This window comes from Uloborus diversus, chromosome 6 (genome assembly GCF_026930045.1).
Source record: "Uloborus diversus isolate 005 chromosome 6, Udiv.v.3.1, whole genome shotgun sequence".
In the NCBI taxonomy this organism is placed as follows: Eukaryota; Metazoa; Arthropoda; class Arachnida; order Araneae; family Uloboridae; genus Uloborus; species Uloborus diversus.
Genome location: NC_072736.1, coordinates 108,217,729 through 108,242,622, shown reverse-complemented (window position 1 = coordinate 108,242,622; position 24,894 = coordinate 108,217,729). Strand labels below are relative to the sequence as shown.

Genomic DNA, 24,894 nt, shown 5'->3' with positions numbered 1-24,894 from the left:
AAAGTGCCGCCCCGTGAAACATGCCACCCGGGGCGGACCGCCCCTTCCGCCCCAACCTAGGTACGCCACTGCAGTACATCGCAGCGTCGCGCTGTTTCTGATACCGGTAACGTTTTATTTTTAAAATGTAAACATGAAGTAAAAAAGACTTTTAGAAACGACTCCTTTTATACTTTCTTCTATATGTGCACTCCTGTTTGCGAAAATTGCAACACCATGAAGGAAAAATCATAGTTGAATGAAATTTAATACACAGTTGAGTGGTAATAGTACAAATAAATGATTACATTTTCAAACCAAAGAAACAATAAAAAGAGATAGAAAATAGTATTTTGTGTGGCCACCACGTGCCGCAATAAGAGCTGCTACACGACTCGGCTTGGAGTGAAACAAAGTTTGAATATCTGCCTGCGAAAGAGTGTTCCATATTGTTTGTATGAGCAACCAAAATTCATCTGTCGAAACAACAGGACGAGGATCACGAGCGAGACACCGCCCAACGAAATCCCACACATGTTCAATCGGTGCCATATCCGGGGAATATGCAGGCCAAGGAAGAAGCTGTACCTGCTGCGAATCAAGGTAGGGTACGACAGTCCTGGCGACATGTGGACGGGCATTATCTTGCTGGAACACAGCCCCTGGCAATCCTTGCAGGAAAAGAATAGCTTGGGGCTGTAAAACTTCGTTTATGTATCGGGTACTGTTCAAATTGCCCACAATTCGTAGCAATTGTGATCGTCTACGATATGCTGTGGCACCCTAGACCATAACTCCGGGTGTTCCTCCACTGCCGCGTTCGATAATGCACTCCGGAATGTGCCGTTCACCGGTATAGCGCCTGACACGAATTCGGTCATCATGATGCCACTAATTGAAACGGGATTCTTCAGAAAAGACGACCTGCTGCCAATCAGCACGCCAGCTTCTATGCACATTGGCCCATTGTAGCCGCAGGCGGCGATGGTTTTGCGTGAGAGGAATCCTGTAAAAAGGAATCCTGGCGCGCAGCCCATGCTGCTGCAGACGTCTCCGAATTGATGAAGCACACAATGAAACACCTGTAGCTGTTGACCACTGTGCTGCCAATTGTCTAGAAGAAGCTGTGCGGTCCATCAGCGCCATACGCACCAGGTGTCTGTCATCGCGAGCTGACGTCACATTTCGGGGTCCACTCCCGGATTTCTGAGCTGTCCGACCCTCGCCCGTCCACTGCTTCCAAACACGCATGATTTTGCTGCTGTTACGCTGCACACGAGTTAACGTTTACTCTAGCATATAACCACCGATAACCACACACGCCTCGCTACAGCCATTTACTTATATTCGGTTCAATCCGTCATTCAGATGGCGCTGCTCAGCCTACGCATGCGCTACCGGTCTGCAATTCTAATCATTTGCGTATCATGCCTTACTTTACATTTCCTGCAATTTTCAGCTCACTCGCGTAAGTCATTCATGGTGTTGCGATTCTCACTAACAGGAGTGTTCTATATAGGAGACACTATTGGAATCGTGCAAATTTTTGAATTTCGAATTTTGACGAATTCGAAAGTTTTGAGGTGTGCTGAGTCCATTTCGACCATTTTTGGAAAATATCTGTGTGTGTGTGTCAAGTATGTGTGTAACCAGTTTTTTGTGGCCGCTCTACAACAGAAACTAAAGCATGAAATTGAATGAAATTTGGTACACATATGTGCCCCTATGTGAACTTGTTCCCATTGGCTTTTGGCGCGAATTCCTTCAATGGGGGATCAATGAGACGTTTCTCGAGTTGTGCGTGCCTGCTATTCCACGGGAAGTAACTGGCGGAATCAAACAAAATTTGGTCCATATGTTGCCCTTAACAGGTACAGGTGCAGATTCATTTTTGGTGTCAATAGCTCAATCGGGGGTTAAGCTAGAAATCGTCTTTTGTCGTAAGTTGTGACTGCTGTATCTCAAGAAATAATGAACGGAATCAAACAAAAATCTATCGAAAAGTAGCCCTTAGAGGGTATAAGAGCTGATTCTATTTTGGTGTCAACAGCTAAAAAGGGGGCGGCGCAGTGGAACGTTCTTTTTTTTCTATTCTGAGTGTCATATCTGAGGAAGTAATCTTACGTTCTGGATGAAATTTGGAATAAGTGTGAATCCATATGTAAACAGGCGTTGGTTAAATTTTGGGACCAATCGCTCCATGGGGTCTGATTTTTTTTTTCTTATTTTTTTTTTTTTTTTTTTTTTTGAGCAATCACGATTGCTTATTGCTTTTATTTGACTGTTTTGAAGTTCTGTCATTTTATTTTTCCCCCGCCACCCTCTGCAGCATCACCGTCGACCGGCTCCTCACGATGCCGCTCCTCTAGCGAAAACCATCTCCAGGTTTCGTCAATATACTACACTTACACGCATACATACACGCACCTACACAGACACACAAACACATATACATATATACACCTACACACACACAAACATGCACCTACACACACACATACATGCACCTACACACACATACATACGACAACACACATACACAAACACACACACACACCTACACACTCACATACACACAACTACCCACACACTCATGCCTGCACACAGACACAAACAAATATGCCTACACACACACACATACCCCCCCCCCCACACACATATACAGACATACACACAACAACCCACACACTCATGCCTGCACACATGCCCCCTACACATAAACACGCATACCTCCCCCCCACACACACACAAACACACACGCCTACATACACACACACTCGTGATTGCGAAAAACATAATTTGAATTCAAGATGACTAAATTCAAATTAATATATTTTTTTCTTTATCTTTTTTACTAATAATAAAGCTGAACGTCTCTCTGTCTGGATGTCCGGAGGATGTCTGGATCTCTGTGACGCGCATAGCGCTTAGACCGTTCAGCCGATTTTCATGAAATTTGGCACAAAGTTAGTTTGTAGCATGGGGGTGTGCACCTCGGAGCGATTTTTCGAAAATTCTATGTGGTTCTTTTTCTATTCCAATTTTAAGAATAAAACTCTCATAAGATGGACGAGTAAATAACGAAATTATCATAACGTGGAACCGCAACATGGGCACAAGCCAATTGGCGATATACGAAATTATCATAACGTGGAGCTGTAACATGGGTACAAGCCAATTGGCGAGAAAATTCACCATACATTATTTGTAACAATGTAATGTGTATACAGGCGAACCAAAAGACATTTTTATTTTTCTATTACGGGCAAAGCCGTGCGGGTACCACTAGTTGTGAATAAAAATTGCTTTATAACTGCAACAATAAGAAAGATAAATTGTAATAGACTGTCGTCTGCGTATTTCGCGTGATGATTTTAATTGTTGGAAAATGACCAGAAAATTGTGATGATTTAAACTTTTAAACTGTTGCCATCTTGTGTTTGTTAACAAATAAATGTTGGCAATTATTTTAAGCTAGGCTTTTAAAATAATTTTCAAATTTCATTCTTTTCTTTGCTTTTGAGATAAATCGGGAATTCGCAACTCCAATAAATTATAGGGGACGCTGCAGCCACTGTCTAATGGTGGATGAATCAGTTAAAACAAACAAATGCCGTAACTTATAACTTGCATCTTCGCTTTGTGAATGGCAGTAATTTTTCATCGTGTTTGTGAGAAGCTTTCTTTTCTATTTTTCTGAAATTACATTACACCATAAACTGTCTGAAGCCTGTAATTTACCCCAAAGAAAACACGCGGAATGAAATGTTTTACCTTTTTCTTTAGTATTGTTAACCACCGCAAGGTAGCGTATTCAAGCTCTGGAGTTGCGAATTGGGATGGTCGTCAAGTTTTTGCGTGTGTAATTTTGTTTTTGTTGGGAATATTGCTTCCTCGTTAAGTATGCAAGTTATTTTTGTGGTGTGACGAAAGTTCAAATTAAAATACAAATTTTAATTAAAAATGTATTTTATTGAAAAGTAACCGTACCCGTACGGTTTGCCCGTAGTGGAAAATTAAAAGGTCATTTGGCTCGCCTGTATATTTGCAAATAACGAATGATGAGTCCCTCCGAAATTTCTCGCCCATGTTATGGTAATTTGTTCGTCCACGTTATGATAATTTATTTGGTAAAATGTTCTTAAAGATTGGAGTAGAAAAAGAGCAAAATCGAATGTTCGAAAAATCGCTTCTAGGTGCTCACCCCATGCTGGGAACTAATTTTATGCCAAATTTCATGAGGCAGAACGGTTTAGGCACTATGTACGTAACAGATATCCAGACATACAGACTTTCAGCTTTATTGTTAGTAAAGAAGACGAGCGGTAACCGCACGGCTTTGCCCGTAGTAGAAAATTAAAAGCTCATTTTGTTCGCCTGTATGTTTACAAATAATGAATGATGAATTTCTCGCCAATATGCTATGCTAATTTGCACGTCCATGTTATGGTAATTTACTCAGAATTAAGGTACTTATATATCTTATGAGCTCTTAAATCCACTTTGGTTGTCACCCTTCACATGGGTGTCACTCGGACTGGACCACCCTTTCGTCTCCCCCCCCCTTCCCCTGTAGTTACATGGCTTCTGCTCAAAAATTATATAAATTACAAACTATACATATTTTTGTCTACAGAAGTCTCAAAATAACTCAACAATGTTAAGTGCTTTCGCATACTCATGCGTAAGACAGACTTAGCTTTGAACAGAGTGTTTTTAATCACAACAAATAGCTGAAATAACACTATTTATAAAAATATTTTTATTAAAATACCTTATCGCAGCAGTGAATCCCTTATCTGCGAAGATTTTCAAATCAATCAAGGACACTTTTCTAAAGAACGACTTCTTACAACAACTAATCCTATTGTAAAATGTGTGATTTTTTATGACTTTCTTGATAAATTTGCAGTTATCGTTTGGGTAAACGAGTTTTATGAATAAAGATCACTAACCTCCTATCTTTTGTTCCTGAACTCGGAGACATTCGATATCGGTCAATAGTTTCATAGACAATTACAGAAGTTTTGAAAAGGTACAGTCCCATACTTTCCGACAGGAATTTGCATTTAACAATTGCTAAAGATTGCCTTCTCTGACTGAGTAAGACTTTTGTTTTTCTATTTCATAATAATAATAATTACTAGTATTTATTAAATTTTTTGTATTCTATTTTGCCTATTTGTTTATTTATATTTATTTTATTTATTTATTTATTTACTAGCTGCGTTGCTCTGCTTTGCACGGTAAACCTCGAAAATAAAATTTTTGTCAAATAAGGCGTGTTTAACAATCAGGCTTGAAAAAAAAAAAAAAAAAAAAACTCCCTAAAATTTCCCGACAGATCGCGAAAAAAATAACTAAAAGGGGAAAAAATTTAATCTCTCGATACCAGTAAAACCTTTAAAGCAAAAGCAAGAATTTTATTTGTTCACACTCGAGAAAAAAATGGCAACAGATTTTTCTTCTCAATGATTTTATTACGCTAATTAAAACTGAGTTAGCAGCTGACGATATATATCCGATTTAAAATTGATTTTCCTAAACTTAAAAATGCTTGTAACTTTTCTGTCAGTTGGTGATTTGTTGGTGATTTTAGGGTCTTGGTGGTTTCAATTCCAGAGGCAAAAAAATCTTCCAAGGGTGTTATTTCGCGGGCTTTCGAATGACACTAGAATCAAAATGATCGGATAATTATTTCGGGTAGAATGAAGTATTTAATGCCATTTTCGGGTCTAAAATTAAAATTTGAATGGTTCGATACTTTTTTGGCGTTTCAAAACTCCTCTACGTTCTTTCTCCGTTGCCACTTCTCTGCCAAATTTGGTCGAGATCCGACGCAAACTGTAGATTTGTATAAAGAACATATAAAAATAAATACATACATATATATTATCTGTTTTATTAATATAGAGTATTTATTTATTTTATTTATGTTTGCGTATTTCTTAATTTAGTTATTTTTTGACAATATAATTTGTATCAGTCTAGCTTGTGGTCGAAATTCGCCCAAGTGGTTTTAGAGTCTCTTTGTCTCTTTATAGTTAAGATGACCCAATATCATTCTTCTTAGAGGTACAACATAAATATATTTTCTGTTGACGTACAAAAAAAAAATAGCGTTTTACTTTTAAAATTTATTTTAAATTGTATTTCGTTGATGAAAAAAATTAACGCGAGAAAGGATTTTTTCCTCCCAAAATAGGAAAATTCTGCAAAAATTTCGCTTAAAAATAAAATAAAAAACAAAGTGGATTTGTTAAAAACCGTAGTGAGAGACACCATAGAACGCCTCATTTTCTCATTTTTTTCCCAGAACGAAATGTAATACCTGCCAAAAGTGGCCAACCCTTATGGACATTGTAGGTATGAAATATTTTTCAAATCAAATAATATTTTCTGTGAGAAGTATGGCCTTAAATTATCAAAAATTTCAGCAAAAACACTAAAATATTTTCCAATTTTTCACTACTGTAAAAATGTTATATTTTTGCCTTGAAAGTCGTCAAGTGTGCAGAAAATTGATGTTCAAGCCTCAAAAGTTTAGTTTAGAATTCTTGGAAAGAGCAAAAGTGCCTCCTTTGGTGCTTGAAACGATGCGTAAATTCAGTACAATAAGCAGTTTTGGGCACACAAATTTTCATTGATTATAAGTACTATCGGATCACATTTCTTGTGATCCCCCTATTCCCCAATATCTATACTGAAGCAGTACACTGTACAAGTGTATTGTCCGTTTTTCACAAGAAGGCACTTGACTCCTCCCTCGTCACGTGGTATCCGATGATTATATTTCGCTGTTTTTGGCAGAAGGTATATTCGGATCATATCATTTTATTGTAAAAGTAGCGGTTTTTTTAAAATGTAAGAATAACTAAAATGACAACAGACAAGTGAAGCAAGTTATGTAAAGGACACTAAGACGCGCATTAAAATGCACGCATTAAAATGCACGCCCAAGTTAAGGCTGTCTGATTGTCTCCTTGTGGCGAAGTGCTTTCGCCTGAAACACGGACAATAAAATACCTGTCTTCCGTCTCATCTCTGCTGGCCTCCCCGGGGGGGGGGGGTGGCGAGGTTTTGCAGTGTGCTGCTCCAGTACCGATTTTAGGGAAGAGTGGTATCAAGCTGCAATGAATGTGATCCGACTACGCTTAGAATCAAAGCATGAAAGTAATGAAAATTTTTACATCGAAAATCTAAAAAATCTGCTTAGTGTACTGAATTAACGCCCCACTTCAAACACCAAATCAGGCATTTTTGCTCTCTTCAAGATCACTTTACTGACCTTTTCAGATTCTAACATCACATTTCTTCGCAGTTTAGGATAATTTTCTCGCTTAAAAAATATCATAATTGGTCTTTAAGAAATCTTTTAAAGAATTAAAATAAATTACACAGACATAATGCAGACTTATCAACAAAACAGTTTCAAGAAAATATTTTATCACATCAACATTGATAGCACATGAATCGATGTATTCTTAAATTTATTCTAATCTTTTAGAAAATAAGTGAACAACCGTACGAAAAACGTGAGTCCTTTGAATTCCAGTTGAAAAACTACCGTCTTGACAACACAATCGTGTGAATCGCTTTGGTAAAGAATTAAAATGTTATCGAAATCCTGATAAAGTCACAATAATAAAGATGTGTAGCATACGAACTAAGTATGTAAGATAAATATAATAAAACATGCTTGTTTTAAGTTTGTATTCTATATTTGAAAACTGAGAAAAATTTATCAAGCATTCCAGAAAAAGTTTTAAGGTAAGTACATTTTATTTTTTTATTTATTTACTTGTTTATTTATTTACTTGTTTATTTATTTATTTATTTGTTTGTTCATTTATTTGCATTAAATAGAATGAAGGATAAAGTCTTACCTTCTCACAATCACAAGTAAGACTTTAACGTTCTAACAATGACAACAAAAGAAAACGGTATATTAGATGTGTAAAAAAAATTTATGCCTCTTCAAAATTTATTTGTAATCTTGAGGCACATGTTGATAATCTACTAAAAATAAAAGAGCGACACAAAGAATAAGCTAACTAAAAAATCCTGTCAAAACCCAAATTCTTGAAGTTGGGGAACGCGGAGCAAAGTGAAATGGGGAACTATTTACTATGCTTTTAGCGCTACCAATCTGGTAGTATTTTAACAATGTAGTAATACATGTAAAATATTCGAGCCAAGAAAAGGTTACCTTCTTTTCTTTATTGTTATAAAAGAAAATTGGTTCCATATTGCAATTCGCGGTACACGTTTTCAAAATCTATAAAGTTGTAATTCTGACAAAATGTGCGTCAAGTGACTTTAACTTCAATTTTAATCCATTAAAATTAATATAAAAGACCTCAATAGTAAATTTACTTTGGCGACAGTGCTGCTGAAAGGGAAATAGATGTCCAATGAGATCGTGATGAACGTTTTTGAATTTCCTTGTCATAATTTTGAAGGACACGTGTTTGCAGTAATGATGTTCAAATGAACATTTCCTCAACTGTCTTGTATTTTTAAAACGTGATTTCGAATATTGTAATGATTCATTTTGCATATGCAAATAAACGTAAAACTCATTAAAAGGTCATTTGATTTATTTTTACCTAATTTGAGCCATATTACGTAAGCGGAGCGAAGTCATTTAACATATCGTCTCCTCAGAGCAATAGTGAGATATCTTTGTGTTATTTCTGGCATTAAATATCTTACTGTTGCTCTGAGGCGACGATATGGTAAATATCGTCGCCTCGGAGCAACAGTACTCAGAGCAACTCATTCAATTTCGTGTTCATTAACGATTTCCTGTCAAAACTTACGCTACTCAACAGTTACTTTGTTTTTAAACATTTTTCAAATCTCTCTGTTTAGAAGCTAATAAAAGAAACTCACTGTAAAACAATGTATCCGATGAAGTATAGCTTAAAACATAAAAATGAAGAACAGAAAAAAATTATTTCTTGGGGAGCGGAAGGTTATTAAAGTCAATGAATCGGATACATACTTAAAGAAAGATAGTGATTAAAATTTCTGGCTTACAGAATCATTATTTTAAACATTTTATTTTCTGAATATTTAATAATTCATCCTAAAACTGCGAATTATTAAGAAAGTTTTATCAGCATAAAAAAATTGAAATGAATGAATAACAAGAATTAAACTGTTTTTCGTAGTTTCTTGAATAATTTTTTACAAAACTCATTTTCAAAACTAATAACAAGATTTTAAATTTTTTTTTTTTTTGAGTTCTTTAAAGTCTTAAAATTAAGAGTGTTGAAATATCAATTTGTTTTTTATGGAACACATTTGCAGATCGAACGATCTCTACATGTCGTTAACATCAAAAATGGGGAAATGTAAGTTGTTGACTCTAAAAATCAAATTTCTCTATTCTTCGCATGACTAGTTATGACGAAAAACGTTTGGGTTTCAAGCCATCAGCCTTCTTATTGAAACAAAAGAAAAAAGGAAATTCGCCGGAATAGCTATAAATTTTACTTTATCCTGTTTACATACTCAACATTGCATGCTATCACAAGCTGAGAAAACCCTTTCGTACACGTTTCTTACTATGACAAATATCTTTAAGGATATTTTTTGAAACCATGTAACAAAATAGTTGCGTGATATTTACCAGTTTTTGAGAGTTGTTTCGTATACGATTCAAATTTTTGTTCCGTGTACTATACTGCGCTCACGTAAAGATGGACTGGTTGAAAATAACGAAATCTACCATTTGGTGGCGTCAACCTAATGTTTGGCGTGGATATTAAAAAAACATTTATACTATGTATTTTTTGTTCCATATAATTAATTATTTTTAAGGTTGTTTCTTTAATTCTATTGGTTTGAGCTCAAATCTCATGTATTTGCGATAGATAAAAGCCTTTGGTGTAGAATCAAAAGCTTCGATAATTGAAAAAATAAATAAATAAAACTCCAAGTTCAGTGCCAAGGAAAAGATGATTTATTGTTAAACTTTTTTTATTCCTGCAGGTAGAGAGCGCGAGAGAAGGAGAGAGAAATATATATGTAATAGGATAGAAGGCTAGAGAGAGCAAGAGAGGAAGAGAAAGAGGGAGAAAGGGAGAAAGAGAGAGAGGTAATGAGATAGAGATAGTGAAAGAAAGAGAGAGAGGCAGAGAAGGAGAGAAAGAGAGAGAGAGAGAGCGAGAAAGGGGGGGAGAGAGCAAGAGAAGGGGAGAGAGAAAGAGGGAGAGATTGCGAGAAAGGCAGAGAGAGAGCAAGAGAAAGGGAGCGAGAAAGAGAGAAAGGGAGAGCTAGAAAAAGAATATAGAGATAAGGAGCAAGAGAAAGAGAGAGCTAGCTAAAGAATAGAGAGATAAGGAGCGAGAGAAAGAGAGAGCTAGAGAAAGAATAGAGAGGTAAGGAGCGAGAGAACGAGCGAGCGAGAAAAATAATAGAGAGAGAAGGAGAGGTATATAGAAGAGGAGATAGATACATAGAGAAGAAGAGATATATATAAAAAGAGAGACAGAGAGAGACGTATAGAGATGGATACAGATTTATTTAATAGCAATATAAAATTGAGCAAGTAAGAACGAAAATTTGAAAAAATCCCAAAATACTATGGGGCCTCATCGGGGGATTACTCTCTAAGGGTAGGGAAAAAACCGTGAAATATTTCGTGAGTGCTGCTGGCGAAATTTCCTAAAAAAGCATCACTAGTACCCCGACATCCCACAAATCAAGCAATAGGGGTTACCGAAAGTCCAAAGTATAAGCATGACAAGAAGTAATTAAATTGAACATTTACAAACCAAAAATACAAGCTCTACAGAAAATTAATTAGAACAATTTCATGTATAGAATATATAGAATATATACAATTAGAACACTTTCATATATGGGGCATTCCAAGGTATTTTTGACATTTATATAGAGTCCGTAACGTGACCTTTTTTGCCATAACTTTTTAATTTACTGTTTGATTAGCATATTATTTTATTTTGATCTTTTCCTACCAACACACAAGCTCAAATTAAAATAATTTGCAAATCAAACGGTAAATTAAAAAGTTATGGCAAAAAAGGTCACGTTACAGTCTCTACATAAATGTCAAAAATACCTTGGAATGCCCCATATATATTAGGATAGAGATATATAGAGAAGGAGAGAAATATATAAAGAGAGGAAGAGAGAGAGAGATGTATAGGAGAAGGAGAGATAGAGATAGAGAAGAAGAGAGATAGAGAGAAGAAGAGAGATATATGGAGAAGGGAGAGAGAAGGAGAAGGCTAGAGAGAATATGGATTAAAAGGAATGCACCAGAGGAATTTCATATTGTATTACTTATGGGCAAATCCACAGTAGCAGATTATTTATATATACGTAACCTTTTAATTCCTTCAAAATGAAACTGCATTTTTAAAAACAGGTTTAATTTTTCTAACCAAAAAGCAAATGACGATGGATTGTAAAATGTATCACTCAACCACCCATTTTATCTCCCTTTTAATATTTTGCAAACGATAGCATACTCTTTCAACCTTCTTGATCTGAAGAAAAGAAGGAAAACCTAAAATACACATAAAATCACATTCAATTTCCTAATAAAAATGTTTTTATTCCTAATCTTTTCCTCATCAATAATAACAGCTGTTCATTCATTCCCAAACAATTGACAGCAATTCAATTGGAACAAAGCATCTATTATCGAATCTTTTTCCTCAGAAGAAAGCGAATTAAATCGTTTTTGATCTGATCGTGTTTGTGAACGAAGACAACGATTTGACTCGACCTTTTACTATTATAGTGTCAATAAGATGTTAAGTGACACACTTGAAGGTAAAAAACTCTACGCATGTTAATTTGAAAAGTGATTCTTTTTCTTCCATTTCACTCAAAAGCCCTTTGACATTAACGAAATTATAATAAATGTAACGTCGTCTGACCTTGCTAGTGGTCGAATCGGTTTAGTGGTTTCTCTTTGATACCAGTTCAGGAAATTTTCAAAGTTCTGAAAACTCAGCTGAGCAAAAACTGGGAGGACGGCAGCTTAACGGTCTTGCGTCAGTGGATGACAGTGTCTTTTGTGCAATACAATAAACTTATCAAGTTTTTTTGGTAAGTAAGTAAATTCATTTCTTTCTAATTTTTGATGAGATTTTCTGTACTTGTAGGATGATTGTCTTCCTTTTCGTGGTTTATCTTTTTCACGGGAAACTTAAGTTTTTCAGATAATATAAAAAAAGATGCAAGTGCGACATCTTTCCCATTCAGTTTCAATCTTTTGAAAAATATACTTTAAATAATATGATTTTTTTTTAAAGATTTGTATAAAAATGTTTAATAAAAGTGCTTCAACCAAATACTAATTAGTAATAAAATAGTAATCCATTGAAGTAGGAAGGTGTTCATTTTGTAAAAAATTTTCAATTAAACAATTTTCAGTTAGACAAATTTCTTCAAATACAAAAGTGAACATTCCTTTGATAGCAAAATTAAACTTCATATTATTGATGTTGTTGTTTAGTACCAGCTGGGCTATCAATTTGGAGTGCGCTGCTTCACTTTTTCAACTTTTCTGTAATTTGATGTGAAGTCTGATTTCCATTGTAAACACATTCCATAAGGATTCATTTATAGGTCAGGCAACCATTCACAGCATAACAACACATTTACACAAAGAAAGGACAAGGACAGGAGAGAAAAAATACATCCATGCCCGAGCCAAGATTCGAACCCAGGGCAACCTTATCGGTAGTCAGACTTCTCAAACTACTAGACACGACGGTCGACTCATATTACTGATAAAAATTTGAAAAAGAAAGACAGAAACTATTTTTAAAATCCAGACTTTTAATATTTATCTGCAAGTGTCATAGATACTAATGCACATTAAAGTGCGTTTAACTTAGAGAAATAAAAATTCAAATCCAGTCAGTAGTCTTTTTCAAATGACAGGTATAAAGGCAGTAAGATAGGTACCCCTTTCTTTTACTTTTTTAGTTAAATATTTTTGAAATTTATTCCGAAACTCTCTTTAAATTTTAAGATATCAATGCATCCTTGCAATGAAAGCATTATTTTATTGTGAATCACCGTGTGTGTCTGTTTGATTCATTTCATATGTATACAAAATGCATATTTTTTTTTTTTTTTTAATTTTACTGAATAAGGATATTAAATAGTAGGGGAATACGGAGCAAAGTGAAATGGCGGACAAAATGAAATGGTGAAATATTTACTCTGCTTTTAGCACCATCCATCTAGTAACATTTTAAATATGTAGTAACAGGTGTAATCTATTCCAGTCTACAAAACAAATACCTCTGAAAATCAAAGAATATGATTCTACAAGCAATTTCTAAAAATTAATACTCATATTGTAATATTTTGCGGAGATCAAAAATTATTTTGTTATTATTAAATGATAAAGTTCTTGTTTTTAATATTTAAAATATTAATTGTAGCCAACTGATATTCAGTGCAGTATTTATTTGTTTAATGCTATGCTTATTCGTAAAATTGTAATTGTAGTTGTAAATGCTTCATAAAATTAGGCAAGTTCATGCGGGGCAAAGTGGATGGGACGAAATGAAAGTTTTATTTAATTTACTTACTCAGTCTTTTATCAAGTCACTTACGTATTTATTTATTAATTAGTTCATTTACATTCTTACATTTAATAATTCCCTTAGTTTTCATTCATTCACTTATTTTCTTATTCATTCCCTATTTTATTCACTCATTTATTCATTTTTTTTCGTTTATTCTTTCATTTCCTTTTTATTTATTCATGCATTCTTTTATCTACTCATCTATTTGATCAAATTATCTCTAATAATCGAATAGAAAATATTTTATTTTTCGCTTTGCACCATAAAAAAAGTAAATAATTTCACTTTTTTTTCGGAGGAACAAACTTATTGCCAAAAATAAAAAATATTGTTTCAATGCATGTTTTATTGTAAATTATATTGTTCTTTCTATATGTGTACCATAATTTTCAGGAAAAAAATTTTAAATTTTATTCATTTTGAAAAAAATTAAGTTATCTTAATTATTTTACTTTACCCCACATTCCCTTACCAAATTTTTCAATAAGTATAAACACCAATGCATTATTCTCCTTCTTTCCTTTATTCCCTTAACATTATGAGCACACATAACAAGGATTATGCATTCCTATCGTTTTCAGTACAGAGCTGCCAATACTCCCCCCCCCCTCCCCCATTCTTAGGTTTTCAATAAAAATCTTGGGTTCTTAGAATTTTGTTTGAAATTTTTGGACTTGATGTTTTTGCCATGAAAATGATCCATGTGTTAAATATTTAACAATATAGCATAAAACTGTCACCAAAATATAATACAGTAGATCCTTGCTTTACGCGAGTTTATTTTACGCGGTTTCGATTGTACGGGGTTTAAGATTTGACACCTTTATTTTATTTTACGCGGATGAGTTTCGGTTTTACGCGGATGCGGCAATGCAAACAGATAAAATTTTCCCATCTTTCAAAAATCCAAACTCCTAAAGATTGCAGATTACGCGTAATCAACTGCATTTTGGAGTGCTAATAATCGAGCTTGGGCCACTGGAGACATTTTTGCCATTGGTTCCAGCGCTCTTTCCAGAAGTAAAGTTATTAAACTCACACAGTTCAGAACTCGCTGGAAGAAGAGCTTTTAGAAGTGACAAAGGTGGCCAAAACCAGCGCGGATACCGACGTTGGTGACGCACAACCAAAAACGTTGACATTGAAAATTTTGAGCCTTATTTCTAGACAATAGAAATGATCTTTCCGATTTGTTAGTGAAGGAAGATTCTATCATGGAAATGACGCAAATGATCATGAATGCGTTAATGCTCTACAAAGAATTACAAAGAAAAATTCTTAGTGACTGCCAAAAGACTATCATAGCCAGTTCCTCTTTATAAACAGAACACGAAATTAATTTATGTTTCCTTCATGCATAATGGGCATAAAAATCGATATAAGTACACATTGAACTTATTATACAATTAGACATCACTAGAATGAAGTATTTTGTTATCTATAGAAACAAACCCCTATTTTAACACTAGTATTAGGTCTCAATTTACGCGGTTTCGATTTACGCGGCATTTCCGTGGAACGTAACCATCGCGTAAAACGAGGGTTTACTGTATTTTGGCAAAGCAATCCAGAGTAGGTTTATATCCTGCACTTGCTGAGACTTGTATTATAAAAGGACTGCTTTGGACATGAACCAAAAAAAAAACCCTCGCTCTAGTCCTGGATGTAATTTCTACCTCTATGTCGTAAATGTTTCCTACCTATCTGTCTTATACTGTCGGTGTAATCGTATCGAAGTGTTGATAAAACTTTTTTGCTTTTGCAACAGACGGTTTTTACACCATTTTTGGCCTACCTTTCCGTAAAAGTAAAAGAGAAAAGAAAAAAGCGTGAAGGAAGGCTTAATGCATTTTTAAAATATGGTTAAAAACAAAAAATAGATCAAAATTAAATAAAACAATTAAATAAATATCAAAAAATTAAAAATTGGAATGTCGAATTTCGAGATGCGGAAAATGTGTGTCTGTCGGTCTATCAGTCTGTCGGTCTGTCTAACTATTGTCCTGTCTGTCTGTTTCCCTTAAATACTTCTGATTGAATAGTCCGATTTGAACAATCGGACTATTCGCTATTCACCGATTTGATCGCGGTCGAGCCGAGTGCCGAAGGCTGCTAGTACTATGTACAAATTGGCAGCATTGTTTTCAAAGTGCCACTACTTTATTTGTTCGTTTATTTGCTTTTTCCGTATCTATTTCATCAAGTGAAAGAGGCTTTTCTATTATTATTATTATTATTATTATTATTATTATATTTTTTTTTTTTTTTTTTTTTTTTTTTTTTTTAGAAATGAGCTTAAAATGTTAAAAATGTCTATTTGACATAATTTGAAATTTATCTAGTTTAAGAAGGTATTTATCGGATGGAGGAGATAGAAAGTCGATGTTGGTATACAAGAAAGTCGGGTAGACCGGGGCACGTTTACGCAGTGCCCTTTTTTCAAAACGAATTACAACTGGAGAGCCAACAGTCATAACAGATTGATGCTGCTCCCTAGAAAATATCCTCATAAGTTTTTGAGCATCAGTCCAGCTTCGGTCTAGCATGTAGAAAGAATACTAATCTGTTTTTTACCAAGTCGAGTAAATTTTGAGTTGAACGTTTTGAAGCTTATTTGAATAAGTAATACTTAGTTAGGAAAGATCAAACATATAAAAATAAGCAGAATTTTATCCTTTTTTGAGAATTGTATTTATATGAACTGAAATGTTATTAAATGTTTTTGCACGTTAAAAATAAATCCAAACTTGGCGACGGGGCAAGTTTACGCGTTGACGTCTGAGCACCTTTACGCACGTTCTTACTGTGTCTTACTTCTAAACGTGCCCTGACGCTTTTTTCGCTCCGAACTGTCTCAACATTTTTAGTATATTCAGGCTATTTAGTTTTGAAAATCAACATTTAATTTTTAATTGAATAATAAGTTTGTATTTTATAGTTTACAATCATGTAGTGCTGTCTTCATGCCCGTTCAGCTTTTACTTTACACACTATTCACTCTGTAATAAATATGCTTTATTTTAACTATGGTAAGACGTTGGATGTCAAAATAAATATTCGTAAACGTACCCCATGTTGGGGGCAAGTTTACGCAACCAACTTGGACTCAAAAATAATTTTTTTGACGTATAAAAACACAAAGTGAGTAACAACTGAATATACCAATTTTGACTCCTTTAACTGCTTTATAAAACCGCAATGTCTAAAATTTCCTAAGTTAAAACCTAAAAATTAGAAAATTCATTGAAAAAAATCCGCGTAAATGTGCCCCTACGCTCATTTAGTTCTAGACGGAACTTCTTGTCAAGCTATTGTTCAAAAGAAATAATAATTGAGGGATTGTTTGAGGTATTAAAAAGCAAATGGATGATGATTGATGAGGCATTTTTAAAGTTTTGAATTAACGCATATAAAGATCAAATCGTGGGTAGACTTTCACTGAAAGGTTTTTCTGAATCATTTTGTATAATAACATCTACCATGGCTACTAGTATAATCTCATCATCCGAAACACATGAGTTTCTCCTACCATTTGTACTAGTTGTCCCCAAATTTTTAATTTTTGCTTGATGCTTCGTTTTTAGTGTTCATTATCACATTTTTAGATTTTATCATTTTTAAAACTAATAATCGACGAGTTAAAATAGTAACAGAAAAGGAAACATATTAGTATATTTTAAGAATTATTAAGTACATAATCTAGGGTTTTCTTCCCTAGGTCTGAAGGCTTTTATGAACCCAATTTTGGTTTTTGTAAATACTCATACTGGAAGCTCTGGTACAGTGTCGTCTGTGTTTTTGGGCACTGAAATTGTGAAAACCTAAAAAAAATGTTTTTGAAAAGCAAAAAGTACTTGCAGGAAAATAAAGTATAAGTTGAAATCAGTGAACAATTAAATTTCATTTTCGTAATTAATTAGGCCTGCGTCTACTTTTCCTTTGTTAACATGCATGAGCAGAAAAAGGAAAAAAATCCTTATTTCGTTCTGCATATTGATTTAAAAACCTGAATCATTTGACCCTAACCGTAGAGCTTATGACCAAACGGCACGACCTTGAGGGTCGAGTATTTGGACAAAATTCTACATATAGATTCATTCTCACTAGATATGAGCTCAAGGGGAGCGGTTTGACTGCATAGGCCCTAGTTTGGTTGAAGCGAGGGTCCAAAATTGCTAGTTTGGCCCCAGAAATGCAATGGCGTTTCCATTGGAATTTCAGACTTTGACACTGTGTTGGATGTCCCTACACATTTGTCATCTTTTGTTAGTACAACGAGTGGAAGGCACAACACCTATTTATTTATGGGCATTGTTTAAGTAACTTGAAAAATCGAAACAATTTTGTATTTATGCTTTTGTGTCATGTGCAATAAATTAGTTTTTTCTTATCATTGTGGAATATCTTTGATAGCAGATGAGAAATATCGAGTTAAAGTAAATGTTTTCATTAGCAAACGATAAATACTTTTTAGTAGCAGAGAATTAATATAAAACGAAAATAATTAGTTTCATTTGCAAACGCTAAATATCCTATAACTATGTTGTTTTGGCATGTTGTTTTGGCATCCAAGTTATTGAAATTAAAAGTAGTGTCCAATTTTAATTTGAGAACCACTTATTAAAATTGGTATTCACCGTAATTAATTCAAAGGTAAGTGCATGCAAATGGTTCATACTGAAGTACAGTAGAAGAAAAATGGGGGTGGGAATGGGATTTCTAAAGGGACTCCATTGCATTCCTGGGTCCGAGTTATGAACTTTGGACCTCCGTTGCAGCTTAACTAGGGCCTATGCAGTCAAATCGCTTTACCTGGGTTGGAATTGACCTATATCTAGAATTTTGTCTAAATCTGTGACCCTCAAGGTCGTGCCGTTTGGTAGTTAGATAATGTTTTAGACTTTTTTTTTTTTAAAAAATAACAACTTTCCTATGTTTATCCCTTCAAGGTTCAAACATATTTCATTCTTTTATATGAGTTTACTTTCTGTTCAAATATTAAATTTTGTCATCGCACAATAAAATGAAACTGCGCGGCAAAAAAAAAAAGAAAGAAAGAAAAAGAAATAAAAACTCTCAGAGTCCTTCTGATAACATTTTTGTAAATTTATTAAGTAAAACAACCGCCATAATCCAAATACGACCACCGCTTTCCCCCATCACACATCACTTTTTGAACATAGTGCCTACCAGTTACTTTTTAGTTTTCGACAGTTTAATAGTCATTATTTTTATTTTTTTTATTTAGAGGTGAAGGAGGCACTACATTAACCAGTGACTTTCTTTCGAGCATCTCCAGAGGTGAAAAGTACAAAAGCAGGATCATTTGTAGCAGAAACTCACCCGTGAAGCACGTAAAGGATTATCAAATTTTTTTTTTCGCCTTTTTTTCACAATTTTTCAATTATTTTTCGGTGTAAAACCAGAGTATCGGCCTCACTCCTTGTCCTCACATCAGAAAAAGATTATAGCTAGATAAAAGTTAAAAAAAAAAAAAAAAGCACGTGCATACGCGTAACACCATAGATCTACACTAAAGAACCTTTCCGTATTTTTAATGTCTGTTCAAGTTACACTCACAGATATTATTAAGATAAAATATGAAATTAAGTATGCTTATGATACAGTATTGACGTACATAGTTTTAAATGTGTGTGTTTTTTAATATACACAGTTGATATAGTTTAAGAAATGCTAAAATTAATAAATCATAGTGCGATATTTTTACATTAATGTTATTGTTCTAGGACCTAAAATTAATAATTTTGTCTTTGAAGGGAGGCAACATTGAAGTGTCATTGTATCTTATTTTATGGACTATATTTTTTTTACTGGACTGGATTTTGTAAATAGTGTTTTACAAGCTTCTGGGATTACTTATCTTTTGATGCCATTTTAAGTAAAATATAGTAAAAATGTTAAAATCAACTCACGACGCAGCTCTTTAATACCATGTAACGTATTTTGTAACATTTAAAAAAATGGGTCGTTTCCCATTTTTCAAAAATATTTTTCTTTGTAAAAAAGCATGGTCAAGAACATGGGTTAAGTTGCTTTTTTTTTCTTAATTTTGACTTATTTTCTATCTTAAATAATAATTTTAAACAATATTCAACCGCTGTTTTTTTTTTTGCTGTGACGTCACAAAGTAGCTTAAATTAAAATATTTTTTTTTTATATCTGAAAAGAAATTTTCACACTATAAATCAGAATCAGTAGTGATAAACCGGTACCGAACAATTAAAGAACTTTTGGTGTTAGGTATAATTTAACAATATTTCATTAAAAATGTAAAAGTAAGACAATAGAAAAAACAAATTTTGTTGCTTGTACAAAACCGGCAGAAGACTTGTAAAAGTTTTCAAAAAGGAAAGAAATTTTCCTAACTTAAAGAGCAAAATACTATATTTTCCTGATATTTAGCGTTTAAAAAAAACCTTACAAAAGCGCTTGTTAGGCATGCTATAATCTAATAATTTACTGAAAATAATTTTAACATTAAAATTGAGAAAATAAAAGCAAGCGACTTTTAATTAATATTGAAAATATTCCAATTTAGGGTTGTTTGGGGTAAGTGAATTACCCGTACCAAAACTGAAATACATATATGGCTTTTACACTTTTTTATACATTGATCTTGTCACATTTCACCATAGTGTTTGCATACATTTGCGCTTCATGTAACTTTTCTCCAGGTCATGGAACTTATGTCAATTATCTGAAGATTATTCCTGTTACTTATTGTTTCACACAGGGACAGGTATTACAATCAATCGAGAATTTTTAAAGATTTTTTACTTCAAGTTATCTTAGTAAAACATGCCATGTTCACATAAACCCCCTTTCCCGTAAACAGGTTTGACAAAATGTGTCAGGTTTTTGTTTCAATGATTTAAGAAACCAAGAACCTACGAGACATTACGAAATAAACTTACAGAGGAAAACATTTCAATAGGACTGCTAAGAATTTGAAAAAAAAAAATCAAACACGAATTTCCTTAATCCTTTAAGAGCAACGTGTCTCATAATTTCAAAATTTATTTTATGTACTTCGGGGCTCCGCCCCCCGTATGCTGACGCTCACTAGCCCTCTCAGATCATTTTGCAATCTTATTTGGTTAGCGAGGATTTAAAGCGTTAGGAAGAATCAGATTTAAATACGTTTAACTATTAGAAAAACTGACCCCGCTCCCCTTCCGTAGAAAACAAAATTTATGTTAAATTATATTAATATTAAAAACCCGCTCCCACCTAAAGGAGGAAAAAAAACTTGATGAAAATACGCTTTTATCAAAATTATTTTTCAAAACCACTTCGAAGAGCACACTTCCCTCGGGGTCCAACTTATACGTTAAAAAAGAACATGTCCTGTTCTAACTGATTGAGAAAATTAGAACAGGCTTCATGTTGAACAAAAAACTAAACTATTTCAAATGATATAAAATGTTTTGAAGTGTGGAAATTCTTTTTTTCCCCCAATAACCAACTTATGTACATTTTTAATTAAAAAAAATTAGTGGCATGACAAGTAGCTTTTTAAAAAACGTTCCGAAGGGGCCAACCGTCAGGATTCTAATTAGTTTTGCACCAAATATGAAGGACTTAGGTGCCTTGGAGTCTTCTGGACGTGGGACAGCCGCAGACAATTTTACAATATCATTGACGCTACTTTTTTTTTAACATAAAAATTGTCCATTACAAATAATTTATAAATTATGCTTTTATAATTTATGTTTCTGAGATATCAAAGTCTTAATGTTAGCAAAACAAAATATTATTATTATCCTGAAAAAAAAAAAAAAACACTGCAATTTTAATTTGAAAACACACAAATGCTTTCAAATCATCTTCACGTCTGCATTCATACTGTCTGTGGCTCCTTCTTTTATTCAAGGTTACTTCTTTAATTTAAAAAAGTGCAGGTAGTGTGATTAATTATTCAAATACCCTTGACTTGAATATTAAACGAAACAAATTTTGGAAACAATTTCACAATACTTTTAACGCTACTTTTTTTCTCTCTATGTATAGAAACTATCGAGTACAAATAATTTATAAATTATGCTTTTTCTATGTTTTTGAAACATCAAAATCTTAATAAAATCAAAAAAAAAAAAAAAAAAAAAATATTTTTACTAATAATAATAAAATTACACTGCAATTTTAATTTGAAAACATCACAAATGTTTTCAACTAATCTTCTCATCTGCATTCATACTGTCACGCTCCTTCCTTCTTTTGTTAAAGGTTATGTTTTTAATTGAAAAAAAAATGCAGGTAATGTCATTAATTATCCAAATATTTTTGACTTCAATATTAATCGTAATAAATATTGGAAACAATTTCACAATACCTTTGACGCATCTTTTTTTCCTCTATATATAGAAACTATCGAGTACAAATATTTTATAAATTATGCTTTTTCTATGTTTTTGAATCATCAAAATCTTAATAAAAGCGAAAAAAAAATTATTATTACTAATAATAATAAAAATACACTGCAATTTTAATTTGAAAACATCAACTAATCTTTTCATTTGCATTCATACTGTTACGCTCCTTCTTTTGTTAAAGGTTATGTTTTTAATTGAAAAAAAATGCAGGTAATGTCATTAATTATCCAAATATTTTTGACTTGAATATTAATCGAAACAAATTTTGGAAACAATTTCACAATACCTTTGACTCATCTTTTTCTTTTTATTAATAGAAACTATCAAGTACAAATAATTTATAAATAATGCTTTTTCTATGTTTTTGAAGCATCAAACTCTTAAAAATAGCTGAATTTTCTTCTTATTATTATTAATAATAAAAATACACTGTAATTTAAATTTGAAAATATCACAAATGCTTTCAACTCATCTTCACATCCGCATTCATAATGGCACGTTCCTTTTTTGTTGAAGGTTACGTTTTTAATTTAAAAAATAAATGTAGGTAGTGTCATAAATTACCCAAATATTTTTGACTTGAATAATAAACGAATCAAATTTTGGAAAATATTAGTAACTTTGCTTTTGTAATGGATCGTCTGGACACATTTCTCCCGTCAGTTCGTACAAAATCTACTGTGAATCAATTTTCACAAATCTCGGCACGCATCTTATTCACGTTGCCATTCACAATAGGTTTATGTATAAAAAAAGTTTCCATACTCAACTTTTTACTTATAGTCGTTTGTAAGTAAAAAATATTGAAACCTATTATTGTCAGTGCATTGATTATCACACAACAGTTGCTTTCAAAAACTTAATAATTTAAACACGAGGTGTTCTTTTATCTTTTGAAAAGTATCTTTTTAAGAAGAATAATAAAACCATAATAGTTATACGACAATACCTGAATTTCATAAAAGACTTCCAGCTGTTGTCAATCTTCAGGTGTTAAATCTTTCATTTCCGTGTAAAAAAACAATAAAATCAAAATTTCTTCAATTGTCTGGAACGTAAACAACTTATTAAAACCGAATATTTCCAAATTTCACGCAACTACTGGATTCCTTCTCGAAGTTAAAGTAGATGTTCACAGACGATAAATATGAAATACCTTTAATGAAACACTCGCATTTTATGGAATAACAATTATAATTATACATTAAAACGGTTTAATAACAGTTTTATTTTCAAGTTTTCCGTTTTCTTTTGTATTAGATAAATCTTAATTTCCTTGAAAGCACCTTTCAATATCCAATTTATGTTTTCGTCATTGTGAGAGTGTCAAAAAACCTTAAGAGTATTCTAGCATTCTGCCATTAAAATATGTTTACGTCAAATCTTTTTGTTTCCAGTTTCATTAAATCATGAGTTTATCCTTATTTTTTACGAAAGGGAAGCTGTTTTCTTAAAGCATTCGAAACATGAGGAAAATAAGTTATTTAACTCATATTATATCTAAAACTAGTTTATGGGAGGCGCTATTGTACATTGTAAGTAAATTAATTGAATTCACAGCTTGTTCTCAGTTATTTATGATGAAAGATGTTCAAATCACGTTTTCAGTTTCATAAATTTGTTGTTGGTTTCCTAAATGCAGGGGTGATTTAATTTCACTGAAACATGTCATCTGAAGCATATCTTTTCTGTGAAAAAAGTAACAGAGCAACTGTTCTCTTATTTCTCGAGAAGTTCTTTAAAATGTGAATTTTTGCAGTTGTTGTAGTGTTCTTGTTCTCCAGCGTATATTTTTTATGTTGATACTAATGATTTTTTTTTATTAAAATGTATTGTTCTCGAATTCGTAGAATTATTGCAATTCTAGTTATAAAGAAAAATGAAATAAGTTCAAGACACAAAAGACGTATTCGTTCGTTTCTTGAGCCCATGACTTTTTTTTATAAAAGAAAGGAGGAAGCTTTAGTCTTTAAAATTCCTTTTCATTCACAAATTATCAGAATTCCTGCTAGTTTGTAAACAATTATATAAATTGCGAAGAAGTGAGAAAGATGAGCTTTCGTGATCTTCCTTGCGAGTTAAATTTTGCTTGGACCAAAACAATCATTTATAAAGATAGTTTAACTTGATAGAGTTGAGTTATAAGGTAATATTTCATTTAAATACTCACTGATGTTTCCCTGTTATTTATATTGAATTCTAAAATGTTTGTTTCAAGTGAAGATGATTAAAAAAAAAACTTTACTCAATAGAAAAAAAAAATAGAGGAAATAAATAATATCAATTACTTCCTGCATTTTATTGAGTTGTTTTAATAAAATTAAACGTCAATTTTGAATCCTCGTTAACCAAGAGAATTAAAATTGCAAGCGTTTTATTCTTGTAACTTTTTCTTTGCTTGATTTTTCCTCTCTCTTCCTAGGGTTAAATCTGTAAGTGATATAGTTAAATGAAACCAAATATTACATTTCCTTTTCTTAATAACGAAATTTTAACTCTTCTCGACGAGTTTAAACTACGTCTTACATAACATTTGTGCTGTAGTAGTTTTGTGCCAGATAAGCTGGAAATTTGGGGTGCGCTGCTTCACTTTTCTAACTGTACCGTAATTTGGTGAGAAGTCCGACTTCCACAGTGCACACATGGCATAAGGTCCCATTTATAGGGTAGGCAACCATTCACAGCACAACTATACATTCACACAAAGAAGGGAGAGAGAGAACATCCATGGTCGAGCCGCGACTCGAACCCAGGACCTGTCAGACTCCTCTGACTACGAGACAGGGCGGTCGGCAACATTCGTGCTGTAAATGAATCCTCTAAATAAAGTGTATGTGATAGTATTTTCTCTCATTTTCATAGCAATAATGTTATTAAGAATGCTACTATGAGTGTTTCACTTCTCTTACAAACTTAACTCTTACTTCTCCCCCGAC

General features: G+C 33.1%; 2 protein-coding genes across 3 annotated transcripts in view; one reads left to right on the top strand and one right to left on the bottom strand.

The window, feature by feature from the left end:
• Positions 1-22,917, bottom strand: part of LOC129225191 (SEC14-like protein 2) — a 125,718-nt gene extending 102,801 nt beyond the window's left edge. Inside the window, exon 1 of the mRNA XM_054859759.1 lies at positions 22,908-22,917. The gene's annotated coding sequence lies outside the window, so the exon portion shown is untranslated. The remainder of the gene's footprint in view (positions 1-22,907) is intronic.
• Positions 11,865-24,894, top strand: part of LOC129225190 (SEC14-like protein 2) — an 86,943-nt gene continuing 73,913 nt past the window's right edge. Inside the window, exon 1 of one of the 2 annotated variants that reach the window (XM_054859758.1) lies at positions 11,865-12,073. The gene's annotated coding sequence lies outside the window, so the exon portion shown is untranslated. The remainder of the gene's footprint in view (positions 12,074-24,894) is intronic. The other variant, XM_054859757.1, reaches the window with a different exon arrangement.